We start from the raw sequence: 13,079 nt of genomic DNA on the forward strand, positions 1-13,079 counted from the left end.
GAACGGTGGTTATGATGCTGGCTTACAAGCCAGGACCCTGAGGTACAAAGCTGTTGTTACCAGTGTAGAATGGTTAGTTTGTCTGCCTAAATCATTGCCTTATTGATCCACAAATAATTATTGTGTACCTACAGCCCTAGGGCCTGAGAACACCCCCATGACAAGGCAGACACGATCTGTGCCCTTCACATGGCTGGATCCCCTCCTGGCAGAGGCAGGAGTGAGAGGGAGTTAGCAGGGACCAAATGGTCTGTGCTTTGTAGGTTGTGGCAAGATGTTGGGATTTTATCTAATTGGTTGGGAACGAGATGGGGGATTTTAGGCAAAGGAGGAATATGATCCAATTTACTTCGAAAGGATTTCTCTAGCCACTGTGGAAAATGGGCTTGGGTGGGGAATGGAGAATGGCAGGCCTGTTACAGGCTTGGACTAGGGGTGGATTCCACATAAGGTAGAGTTGACAGGATTTGCTGATGGATTAGATGCTGGGGATGAGAAAAGAGAAAGCAAGGAAACCTCTAAAATTTTTGGCCTGAGCAGTTGGCTGGTGTTTCCACAGGGGAGAGTGAATAAGGAACAGTTTGAAGGAGAAAAATCTTGAGTTCTGCTTTGGACTGATAGGTTTGAGGTGTCAATTAGTCATTCTTGTAGAGATGAGTTGGCCTTTGGACATGAAGATCAGGAGTACTGGGGAGAGATCAGAGCTGGAAATACAGATTTGGAAGTAACTGGCTGTGGACCTGGATGAGATTTCCTGGAGAGAAAGTGAAGCTAGAGAAGACAAAGGAGGAGCTGTAGGTCACTTTACAGTTTAGAGGGGACAGAGGAGGAACAAGTAACATGTGGCAAATCCCTTACGTGTTGCAACAACTCAACTTTCAGAATGTGCCACCAGCCAGTGAGGTAAGAGGAAAATTAGGAGCGTGGGAAGTCATGGGAGATCAGAGAAAAAAGTGTGACATGAGGTAGGGAGTGGCAGCTGGGTAGAAATGCTGCAGAGACAGCTGGTAAGATGACAGCAGAGAAGTGACTCTCGGATATGGGAATGTGGCGGTCAGCTGTGCAGACTCTGAGGTGTGTAGCCCCCAGGAAATGGGCTCAGTAGAGAAAGATAAGTGAGAAAGTGGATACCAGGACTATGGACAACTCAAGGTTTGCTGTGAAGGGGAGGAAAGAATTGGTGCAGGATATAGGGGGAGATGTAGGGTTGCTTGGTTTTAGGCTTTTTAGAGATAGGAGGTACTAGAATGTGTCTGTATGCTGATACAGATGATCTAGTGGAGGTAGGGGATATTTGTAGCAGCTTAGACCTTGAGGGCTGGGATGGGAAGCACAAGTTGGGGGTTGGGAAGAGGCATCTGCAGTCACAGGAGGGAAAGCAGAGGATGTGACACTCTTTGCCCAAATTCTTTTGAGTCTCTTAGATGTCCAAAAGCCCCTTCTGTGTACATTATTTAAACAAGGCCCAGTCTCTGAATTTTCAGTAGAAGAATTACAGATAGCAAAAATTCTTAGCCAAAGAAGTGCATTCTGAATGGTAGACTTTTAGACACTGCACAGGAAATAACAGACGGTCTGTGAAGTGTCTTTTTGGCTTCCCTGAAGCCACACTTTTTGGGTGATCATCTATTCTACTTATGTGTAAGACCAGCTGTGAAGGTTGTATCATTTTTCCCCCCAGGATCCCTTAACCAAGTCATGGACCATCAAGCATTAAAATGAACAGCACCTGAGCTCTGAGTTGGCTTCAATTTGTAGATCTTATTTTGTTCCCTGTGGCTTCTATTTTAAGTTCATTGCTCTTCTAAAATTGACTGCCAGGGAAAAGACTGTCTCCTAAAATTTTTCTGTGATTATTTTCATCACAGAACAAGAATATAAAACCTATCATGGTTTCCTCTTTATCTTTTGCTGCGAGGAAGCACAGAAATAAATTCATTATTATTGAAATGCTTAATCATAAGAACATAGAGTATTGGCCTCTCAGGTTTTTATTTTCTATTTTCACAACTTTGTGTTGCTTATACCTTTTCTTTTGTTTCTGTTTTTTAATTAAACTTTCTATTTTGAAATAATGGCAGATTTACATGAAGTTGTAAGAAATAACATAGAGGGATCCTGCGAACACTTTACCCAGTTTTCTCAATGGTAACATCTTGCACAATCACAACTGGGATATTGATATTGATCCAGTCAAGATGTAAAACGTTCCATCACTGCAAGAATCCCTCATGTTGCCCATTTATAACGACACACATCTTTCCTGTCCCCACCCTCTCCTTAGCCTCTGGCAACCACTAATCTGTCCCCCATTTCTATAATTGTGTCATTTCAAGAGTGTTACATACATGGAATCATACAGTACATAACTTTTTGGCATTGGCTTTTTTCACTCAACATAATTTTCTGGAAATTCATCCAGGTTGTTGCACATATCAATAGTTTGTCCTTTTTTATTGCTGAGTTGTATTCTGTGATGCAGAGGTAACACAGCTTGTTTAATTTGTCCTTCAAAGGACATATGCGTTGTTTCCAGCTTGGGGCTATTACAGATAAAGCTGCTACAAACATTCACAAACAAGTTTTTGTGTGAGCATAAGTTTTCATTTCTCTGAGCTTAGACCTTCTATAGTTAATTGTACCAGGTCTTTTTCGATGAGTGGATAGTATATAATCATGAATAAACAAAGACCATCTACTATTTTTGTATTGTGATAGTTACTAGCATGTTATTATCCTTCATCCTAACAGCTTCCTAGTCTGTACCCTCTGGTGACCTGGAAAAAAAGCTAATGAAACTTTTTGTTGAAACCACATCTGACAAACCATAATGGAGGAATGGAGGATGAGAAAGCATGTGTTTCTGAGGTTCTAAAGTGACACACAGAGCCAAGTATAATTCTCACCCTCTCTGCCTATATTACTTTAATATCTAGCAATTAAATTCTACTCGCTCATTTATTTCATTCAGCATTCTGTTCTCTCTGTCCTGAGGACTGGTATAGGGGCTGGAAATTGGGAGATTAATAAGATGCTGTTTCTATGTTCCAGGGGCTCACAGTCCAGTGAGTGGGGAAGATGATGTCTAAACAGTCACAAGATGATGCACGAGTGTTATTCCGAAGTCTGCAAGGGGTGCCAGCAGCTGCCTTCAGTGAGCAGGGGTAATGGCACCGGGGGCTCCCTGAACTGGCTCAGCAGTGTGGCTTTGCCTGTGGTCCTGGCTGGTTGTCACTCTCCTTTAATTCTGGTGTGTTTTCCAAGCCTTCCTGGTGATTCTACCCAATATTCTCCCAGTAATTTCTCCTCCCACCTAAATCAGCCAGGGTTAATTGGTAGATTGCTAATTTCAGGTTCTTATGAATCCCTCCAGGGAGAGGTGGACCATGTGAATTTTCCAAACTCTGCAGGTGATTCTCTAGGTCTGGGATTTATTGGCATGAGCAATGCAGCAGTTGGCCCTACAAATACAAAAGTGAAGAAAAAGTCATGAAACTTCCTTTAAAAAAAAAAAAGACCTGTGTTCTCCTTTCTAAGGCACAAGATATAAAATAAACAATATAAAACCTGTGTTTAAAGACTTCCAATACTTAAGTTTATAGTTACCCTGGCTTGCTACCAGATTGTAATTTGTCTCTGTTTAGCAATAACTAAAAGGAATGCCAGTCTAGAAGCAAGATGAGGGCAGAGCCCTCTCAGTAAGTTGCAGATATCCAGGCCAAGCTTCTGCTTCCAAAGAACATTGCTAGCCTTCCTGCATTTAGAACAAACTCAGCTTTGGTTGTCTTCCAGGAACTGAGCAGTGGCCAAACATCAGTATTTCTTTAGATTTGGAACTGAATCTTGATGGTTTCTTCCTAAGTCTGCATAAAGCTCAGATAATCAACTGCAGTTCTTGGAAAAGATTAAATTGTGAATTCAGTTCAGCACTCCCAGGCTATCTGGAAGCCAGAAAAGTGTATTTATGGGAAAAGAGGTTTATATAAATACTTTCTCCAGTGACCCACATGATGGAGTTGAGAACAAGCATCTTGTGTTTGGTGGATGATACCAAATTAGGTGGAGTTGCTAACATCACAAATAGTGAGAACTAAACTCCCTATGACCCTTTTAAATTGGCCTTGACACATTTTTAAAAAATGACCTATATCACAAGTACAAGATGAGAAGTGGTTCACAAGAGCTATAGTGAAAAAAAAATGTTACGAGATTTTCAAAGTTAGCAACTATGTCACAAACAGAATTAGTCAGAATAGAGAAACTATTGGGAAAACAAAAAAACATGATGCTGGAATATTAATGAGGAAAAGATAAGTAAAACTACTGGATACTTTTCCCCGCATATAGCCTTGGTCAGGCCTTAAATGGAAAATACTCCTATCCAGTTTGGGCCTTCATAATTTGGGAATTCTATCCAAAAAATAATAATAATAATAAAATGTGGCCTGAAAAATGTGGATGACTTATGAGCTGGCGGAAAAAAATCTCTGGCAGAAAAATGAAGTTAATTGGAATCATTTAAACTGCAGAAAGAAAATTCAGAAACGACTTTAAAACTGTCTTCAAATATTCACGCTGTGATTATAAAAAGAGTGCTGAGTATCTTTTTCTTTTTTCTACAAAAGACACAGCTGGAAATCCAGAGGTAGACATGCAGTAATTTGGATTAGGTTAGATCTAAGGATGTGTTTGCTTGTGGCAGATTAGTGTACTGGGTAACTGTGTATATAGTTCCTGGGATGCACAGACCATGGACTCTGGAGTCAGACTGCTTGGGTTCCAGTTCCAGCTCTGCCACTTAATAGCCATGAGCCTTGGGCAGGTTACTTACCCGAATCCTGTCTCCGTTTCCCCACCTAAGACGTGGGAGAGCAATAGTGTCTGCCTCATTGGGCTGTGGGGAGGATAGTATGAGATGATGTAGGTTAAGCCCTGAGAAGTGTATGATTACTGGCTGATCACAAAGCACAGTCAGACTTCTAGAATGGGCTCCTGGAAGGGATCCTTGAATCTCTTTTGAAACATTTAACAGACTATCTCAAACGGATGGTTAAATTTGTAGTTCTAATTCACGTCAGCTCTGTGAACAATGCATGGTCTCTATGCTAAACATCTCACACAATGTTTTAGCCATCATTTCAACATGGCCTCACTCTATCACATTCTTATATCACAAAATTATAAACCTCGTGCATCCAGCTGTGGCTGCCTAGCACACAGTGCACAGATGCAATCACATGGATTGCAAGCCTGGACATGGCTCATGGGAATATTTGCTCCTTGGCCTTTTGATATTGCAGAGATATTCTCAAATAATCTTCATCTCAGACCTTGGAATATATTTACAACCTGAGTTTTGTATTAAGGAGCCAGTTTAACTCAATTCAAATAAATTCCATTCAGTTCAACTAACCATTATTGAGGACGTGTGCTAGGCCCTTAGAAAGACAAATGACTCTCATTCCCTGCCTTTAGAGACCGCACAGTCTAACAAGAAAAAGAAGAAGCAAAAATAGTCTGTTGTAGAGGACACATTTCGGATGTAAGTTACCATGGAAGCACAGAGCCTGATTCATGATTTTTGCCTGGGAATCACCAAAGTCTTACAGAAGCCCAGACCTTTAAGTGAACTTTGAAGAAAGAGGAGAGGGGAGAGCATTCCTCAGGTGAAGCTGAGAGGTCCAGAGAGTGACCTGTTGGGTCCAGGGACCAGATTTTTGTTATTGTTGCCGTGATTATTTCCCCTAAGCCGTGCTGGCAGAGACCTGTGATGTTTCTAGATGGACGTGAAGCGGTATTTGAAGCAACAAGAATTCAGAGGCCACGGGATTAAGCTGTACCTCCGCTTTGCAGAAAGACTTCAAAAGCGCTACTAACGACTCAGAGTAAGAATCCTGGTGTGTGCTTATCTATTTGTGAATTTATTTTTAGCCATTCTTACATATTTGGACCAAAACCATTTCTCAATAGTAAAACAGTAAGTGCCAGAACAAGATGTCCTGTCTGTGATAAACGGAAGAGAAGGTACTCTTTCCTGGAGCCCTGTTTGGCAGGGCTCTGGTCACATCCATGCAAATCACAGGAGTGTGTGAGAGGTAGACACTCATCCCCGTTTATCTCTAGGATCCAAATTGGTGAAAGCATAGAACACTCTACAGGTAATATGGAAACATCAAGAAATTTCACTGCCCTGCATGCTGTTACGAAGGTTTCCGTGACAGGAACAGCGGGGAGAATGTTAAGGAGAGAGAACAAGGAAAGCAGGCAGAAGGACACTGGTGTCGTGCAGAGCCAGGCCGAGCGGGGGCTGCAGGGGTCTCTCTTACTCTCCCTCCAGGCAGCCATGCTGTTCTCTCGCTGATGTTTTCCTTAGTAAGAAGAAACGAATCCTGGGGTTACAAGGAGGGCAGTGGTGGCACCACTGACCAGGCAGGTCCCCACCCAGCAAGCTCAGGATCCTGTGGGGACAAAGCTGCATGTCTGTCTGTCCCTGAGCACCAACAAGTCTCTGGACTGGCAAAGGGCCCCAGCACCATTAACAGGAAGTCTTTCTTTTCAGGGCTGGGTGGGGGAGAGGCAGCTGAATGAGGAGTGTTCAGTGCTTTGCTGTGGTGCAAGGTCAAGGCTTTTTTTCAAAGCGAATGACAGATTGTTCTTTGTCTGGCTGTAGCTAAGTGACACCCAAGACCCCAAGAGGAATGGTTGGTGCCCATCACGAGATGCCACACCCTCATCACATGCTTGTGTCAGGCTCTAAAATGAGCCTGATGAGCCAGCCTGCCGCCCGCCCCCGACCGCTGGCCAGCAACTCCACTTTCGCCCCCTTCTCTTCTTTGGTGTCCGGTTTCACAGATGCCAGATAAAAACCTCATTGATTCAGCATTTGAAATCATTGGAGCTGAACTGACTAAAGTTTTCCTTTGCAATACCTCAGCAAAGGGTTTGATAAATAAACAAAGATAAAAAGTTGTTAGAGGAAGAGGGAGTTTAACCTAATTAAAATAATTCACGTGTTAAAAGGCTTTAAGTAGGGTTGATGTGCTGGACCTTGGTGCATAGGCTTTGCATTCTGATCCATCTCCAATTGACTGGCACAATGTTGAGAAAGATTACACATTAAAAAAAAAAAAGGAAGGAAGGAAAAGAAAGATTATAGCTGAGTTTATTTAAAACAGCACTATGATTCATTAGCAATGTCTCAAAGGAAGATACAGGATTGGTAGTAAATAGGCCAGGTACTTGTTTCCTTAGCAGTGCTCAAATCTCTTTTAGAAACAGCTGTACAGAGAACAAACAAATAAAATGAAAGCAAGCAACATTAATTAAGCATTTATTGTGTTCTAGGCCTATGCTAGATACTGTAATTAATTTTTTTCATTTGATTCCCATTGTACTCTGAAAAGTGGTAATGATCATCCCAATTTTACAAATGGGGAAACTGAATCTTATAAAGATTAAGTTGACCAAGGCCAAGATGGCCAGTGGTAGCAGAGTCAGGTTTCAAATAAAGGTTTGGTTGATTCCAAGTCCACTGTTCTTTCAATGAAAATAAAAAGGACCTCTAGCTGACAATGCATTAAAGGAATCAGTAAGTTAAAAGGCTTAAGTTTATATAGGAACACTTTTAAGTAAAATAATTTAAGAGGAGGTAAAATTGGATAATTTAAAAATACTGAATTAATTCAAAAGAAGACAGAAAAAGAGAAAAAAGGAAAAAAGACAAGATGTGACAATGGAAAACTACTAGCAGATGGTAGATTTAAGTCTAATATCTCAATAATTATCTTAAAATAGATAAATAACAGGTTTCTCTTGTATAGCACAGGGGTTGTAGTAACCTATAATGGAAAAGAATATGAAAATAGAATATATATGTATATGTATGACTGAAACATTATGCTGTACACCAGAAATTGACAAAATTTTGTGGACTGACTATACGTCAATAAAAATATTACATCAAATATAAATAGTCTAATCTACCCCTACTAAAAGGCAGCGATTATCAGATTGAATTAAATAGCTAGAACCAACTATATGCTGCCTATAAGAAATATACCTTAAATATAAAGACACAAATAGTTGAAAAGTAAAAGGATAGAGAATGGTAAATCAAAAGAATGCCGGGGTAGACTTCAAAAACAAGAAATAGTACCAGAGATAAGGAGGTGTATTACATAAAGATAAAAAATAATTTTGTCAAGAAAAGAAGACATAATTCTAAATGTATATGTAACCAATTACAAAGGTTCAAATATGTAAAATAAAAACTGATAGAAAGAAGAAATAGAGCAATCTATAATTATAGTTGGAGATTTCAACACTCTTCTCTCAATAGCAAGATAGAACAAGCAGACAAAGCAGACAGAACAGTAGTAAGACTACAGAAAACCAAAACAAAACTATTAACCAACTTTACCTAATTCACCTTTATAGGATAACCCACCCAATAGTAGGTATTCATTCTTTTCAAGTGCAAATGAAATATGCTTCCACTATAATATGGACCATAAAACAAACCTTAGCAAATTAAAAAGAATTGAATTCAAAATACGTTTTCTAACCACAGGGAAATTAAACTAGAAATCAATAAAAGAAAGATTGCTGGAAATATTCCTTGGGTCAAAGAAGAGATTGCAAGGGAAATTAGAAAATATTTTGAATTGAATGAAATGGTCAAAAATGCTGACATTTTACAAAATCCACCTGGTCTGAATTAGTGTGGTTTGCCTGCAGGTTTTAAGGCAATGTGCCACTGGGACAATTTTATTAAAATACAGGAGCAAGGACACTGTGCTCCCATCAGGCTTTAAAATGAAGAGCAGATGGGTAATGTCTGTGCAGTACCCTCCCCTCTTGCTCCCACTCTTCCTGCAGCCCTGGCTCCTCCCTGGTTTCAGATCGTAAGGGAACACATACACAGTGGAATTTCACTCCACACACCATACTGGTGTTGAGTATTTCCAGGAGAGCATCTTGCCCATGATACGATCGCTGTGCAGTGAACCAAGAGGCAGGAGGCTCTCACCTCAATGAGCTGGAGTCAGCTCTCTTACTGGCTCTGGGTTTAAACACCTTCAAATAATAGCACCAAGCATGTCTTACCCTGTGACAAACCTCTGAAGAGAACCAGAGGCCTGTGTGAAATTCATTCCATCATCATGGGTAAGACAAACAGAACGGGGTTTACACAACAGGGAAAACCAACCTAAGCGTGGGGGTGTAGAGAGTGCCTGTTATTAATAGTATTCATAATATTTATGTACTCCTTACTCTGTCCAGGCACTGTCTCTTTAATCCTTACAGTAACACTATGAGGGAGATCCAGTCCGCAGAGAAGAGACTGAGGTACAGCAAGTTAGATAAATGGCTTAGGAGTCCACAACCAGCAAGTGACGAAGCTTGGATTCCATTCATTCAGGCAGTTTCCTAGGGCAGCTGAGTGGTTCAAGAGGCTTCATATTGAAATACATGGTCTCAGTTAGTCCCCCAAGGACCCCTGAGGGAGGCCTTATAATCACATGGGGAAATGGACGCTGGAGGCAAGCCAACGCCTGCACAGAGGACCTGACAGAGACCTAGAGAGGACTTACGCGAGGCTGTTAGGCTGTTATGGCAGATCTCAAGTTAGGACTCAGCCCTTCTAATTCCCAGGCCAGTGCCCTTTGCTTCACACAATGCTGCCTCTCTCATCTGGGAGCCCTGGGAGAATCACTCATATTTCTTACATCCTGGTGTATATACTTTCCAAAGTGCTGGTGTGACCAGCTGTACATGCAGGTGTGGATATAATGAACGGAGCAGAGGTAACACTACTGGGCACAGTTCAGAGAGGTGCCAGGTATGGAGGAGTGGGAAGGGAGGGGAATTACTGGGCCATGTGGATTCATATAATATAGATCTGGTCAGACAGGCTCAAGTCACATGTATGAGGTGTATGACTTCAAGCAAGTTACTTAACTTCTCTGAGCCTCTATTTCCTTGTCTAAAAAATTGGGGTAATAGTGCCAACAGCCTCATGGAATCACTGTGAATACTAAAGAGGCCAGTGTGCATAAAGCACTAATTCAGTGCCTGACACATAGGAAGTACAAATCAATGTTGACACATTTTCTAAGTGTTGCTTCTAAGAAGTGATTGCTTGCATTGTATTATAACTGTAACTATAACTATAACCTCTGGATAAAAAAAAACACCAAATTTTTCTCTTCCCTTCTTATTCTTTTGCAAGTGGTGTTTTCTACCCGTGTGTCTTCCCCAGGTGCTCACCAGACTGAAGGCTTAGAGACACTTGCCTGTCAGGGCCCGTCCCCACGGTCCAGCTCATAGCCTTTCTTGTTCTTAGTACGCACCCAGCCTTTAAGAAGTTCCTCCCTGGATCCAGAGAGCGTATGTCAAATAGCACATTCTTTACAAAGTTCAGAAACAGAAGAATTTCACCAGAAGGGCTCTAGAACATGTATATATATATATATTTGGCAGAGGGGACAAGAGTGCCTGTAAGAAGCAGCTTGCTTTCTTGCTTCCTAGTTTTGTACATGCAGCTTCTTCTACGGCTCTATCTGAGGTTTTTAGAGATAACATTTCTAGAGTCTGCCCTGAGATCTACAGGATATGACCCTTAAGGTAGAGGATTATCCTTAAGGTTCAGACCTCTTCCACTGGAAGCATCCAGAGCTGCTCACTGGACAGATGGAATGCTAGAATCCTTTTTCCTTGCACCCAAATGCTAGAAATGAGCTCTTGGCAGTACGTATCAAGAGCCCACCAAAAGTTCATTCTCCATTATGAATCTTTAAAATTTTATAATGCAACAGTGCTTAAAATAAAGCAGTGAACAACAACAACAAAAGGGACTCTTAAAAAGTGTAGAGATGACTAGCTGGTTAGCTAGTTGGTTGGAAGACTATACCCCAAATTGTTGAGGATGGTTTTCTCATAGTGGCAAAATTATAAATGATTTTTTTTCTTTTTGCTTATCTTCCATAAGAATTACTTGAGTACTTTATCCTAAGGAAATAACCACCTACTCTGACCAAAGTGTTTTAACAGTATTATTTATGGAGAAAACAACAAGCTAAATGTTCACCAATGGGGAATTACTTACCTGAAGTGTGGTTCGCCCATGTAATGATATACATTGAATTCACACAAAATGATGTGTCCAAAGAATATTTAATATCCTGGGGAACACTCATAATATAATGTTAGATAAAAACCACTGTATATAATAACACACTCAATAGAATGGCTAGAATTTAAAATACCGACCATACCAAGCATTGCTGAAGAGGTGGAGGAACTGAAACACTTGTACACAACTGGTGGGACCGTAAAATGGTACAAACACTTTGAAAACACTTTGACTTTTGAAAAATGTATAAATTTAATATAAAAATTTAAACATAACCTACCTTATGATCCAGCAATTCTCTTAGATGTCTACTTAAGAGAAATGAAGGCATATGTGTACACAAAGACCTGCTTTATTTATCATAGCCCAAAACTAGAAACTATTCAGGTGTCTGTCAACACATTCACAGATAAACTGTGGTGTATCCATATAATGAAATACCACTCAGTAATCAAGAGGAATGAATTAGTTTACCTGCAGAAATCTGGGTAAACCTCCAAAACACTACGCTGACTGAAAGAAGCCAGACCACAAACAGATACATGCTGTATGTTTCCATTTATAGAATACACTAGAAAACCAAATCTGACCTATCCTAACAGATAGTTGATCAGTGGTTGCCTTGAGCTAGGAATTGAGGGAATTGACCAAGAAAGAGACAGAGAATTTTGGGGGATAATGGGAATATGTTATATCTTGCTTGTGGTAGTGGCTTTTGAAGTGTATGAAGAAATATTTGTTGCCAATATTTACAATGTGACGAAATGAAAAACTATATATATACACACACACATGTACATATATACACACAGATATATATACACATACACACAGAGAGATATATGTCTCATATTTGTCTAGTAATGTCAGAAATACCTGTATATATATCTGTATACATATATATCTCTGTGTGTCTATATATATGTGTGTGTATACATACATATATGCCATAGGATTTCAATTTTAAAAATAAAAAGGGGGGCAGAGAGAGAATGCTGGAAGCACATTTACTGAAGGGTAGCAGTGGCTAACTCTAGTTTGTGCAGTTACAAGAGATTAAAAAATTATTTTAATAATTTTCTGTTTTTTTCTAGATTTGCTCCCATGACCAAATACTAATAAAAACATTAGCAAATGCAATCTTAAAATAATTATTTAAATTATTATTTAAGTTAACTTAAAAAAATTTTTGCATCTTTAAAAAAATTCAAGCAGTTATAGCTCAATAAAGCTGGAAGAAAATGTAAGGCCTTTTTGGTGGCACACGTCCATAGAGGGGTAGAAAAAGAGGCAGCAGCAGGTTGTTCTCCAGCTCAGTGGCTGTATCTCTTCGCCAAGGCAGTGAACCAAGTGTGCCAGCCTTAGCGTGTGCGAGCGTAACTCCCATAATGCCGAGAAACACATCACAGTAGTGGGTTCCTCCTAAAAATGTACATGAGGTAAGCAGATTTTGCACACAGCTCCTACTGAGATCACTGAGCACTGTGGGCGAGGCCTCATCCTAGATCCTTCAGGGAGGTGGAGTTAACAGGACTGTGGGTTGGTCTTCAGGAGACTCTGACCTTCAGGGGCTCTGTGGGCGGTCCTCACACCAGGAGCTGTGTCTCCTAGTCCCAGGCATCGGGGGACAGACACCCTGGAGCATTGCTCCACGGGAGGCATAGCCTTGGGAAGGACTCCTCTTGGGAGGCTCCGTTCCCAGTGCTGGCATCCCCAGTGACCATCTTCTTCCTTTAGCTCCAAAATGGTGGGGACCCCAACTTCTTTTTCTTGGGTTCCTCTTACTCACACAGCTTATACGTGAAGGTATATAATGGCTATTTTTACCAAATTTGGTCATTTTTATTTAGTTGACTTGGTGGGGCAAAGGGAAAGGAGCCTTCTCCCTTAACAGAGGGTGCCGATGCTAGGGTCACAGGAGAGAGCAGGGACCATGATTCTTTGC

The sequence above is a fragment of the Camelus ferus genome, chromosome 6 (assembly GCF_009834535.1).
Source record: "Camelus ferus isolate YT-003-E chromosome 6, BCGSAC_Cfer_1.0, whole genome shotgun sequence".
In the NCBI taxonomy this organism is placed as follows: Eukaryota; Metazoa; Chordata; class Mammalia; order Artiodactyla; family Camelidae; genus Camelus; species Camelus ferus.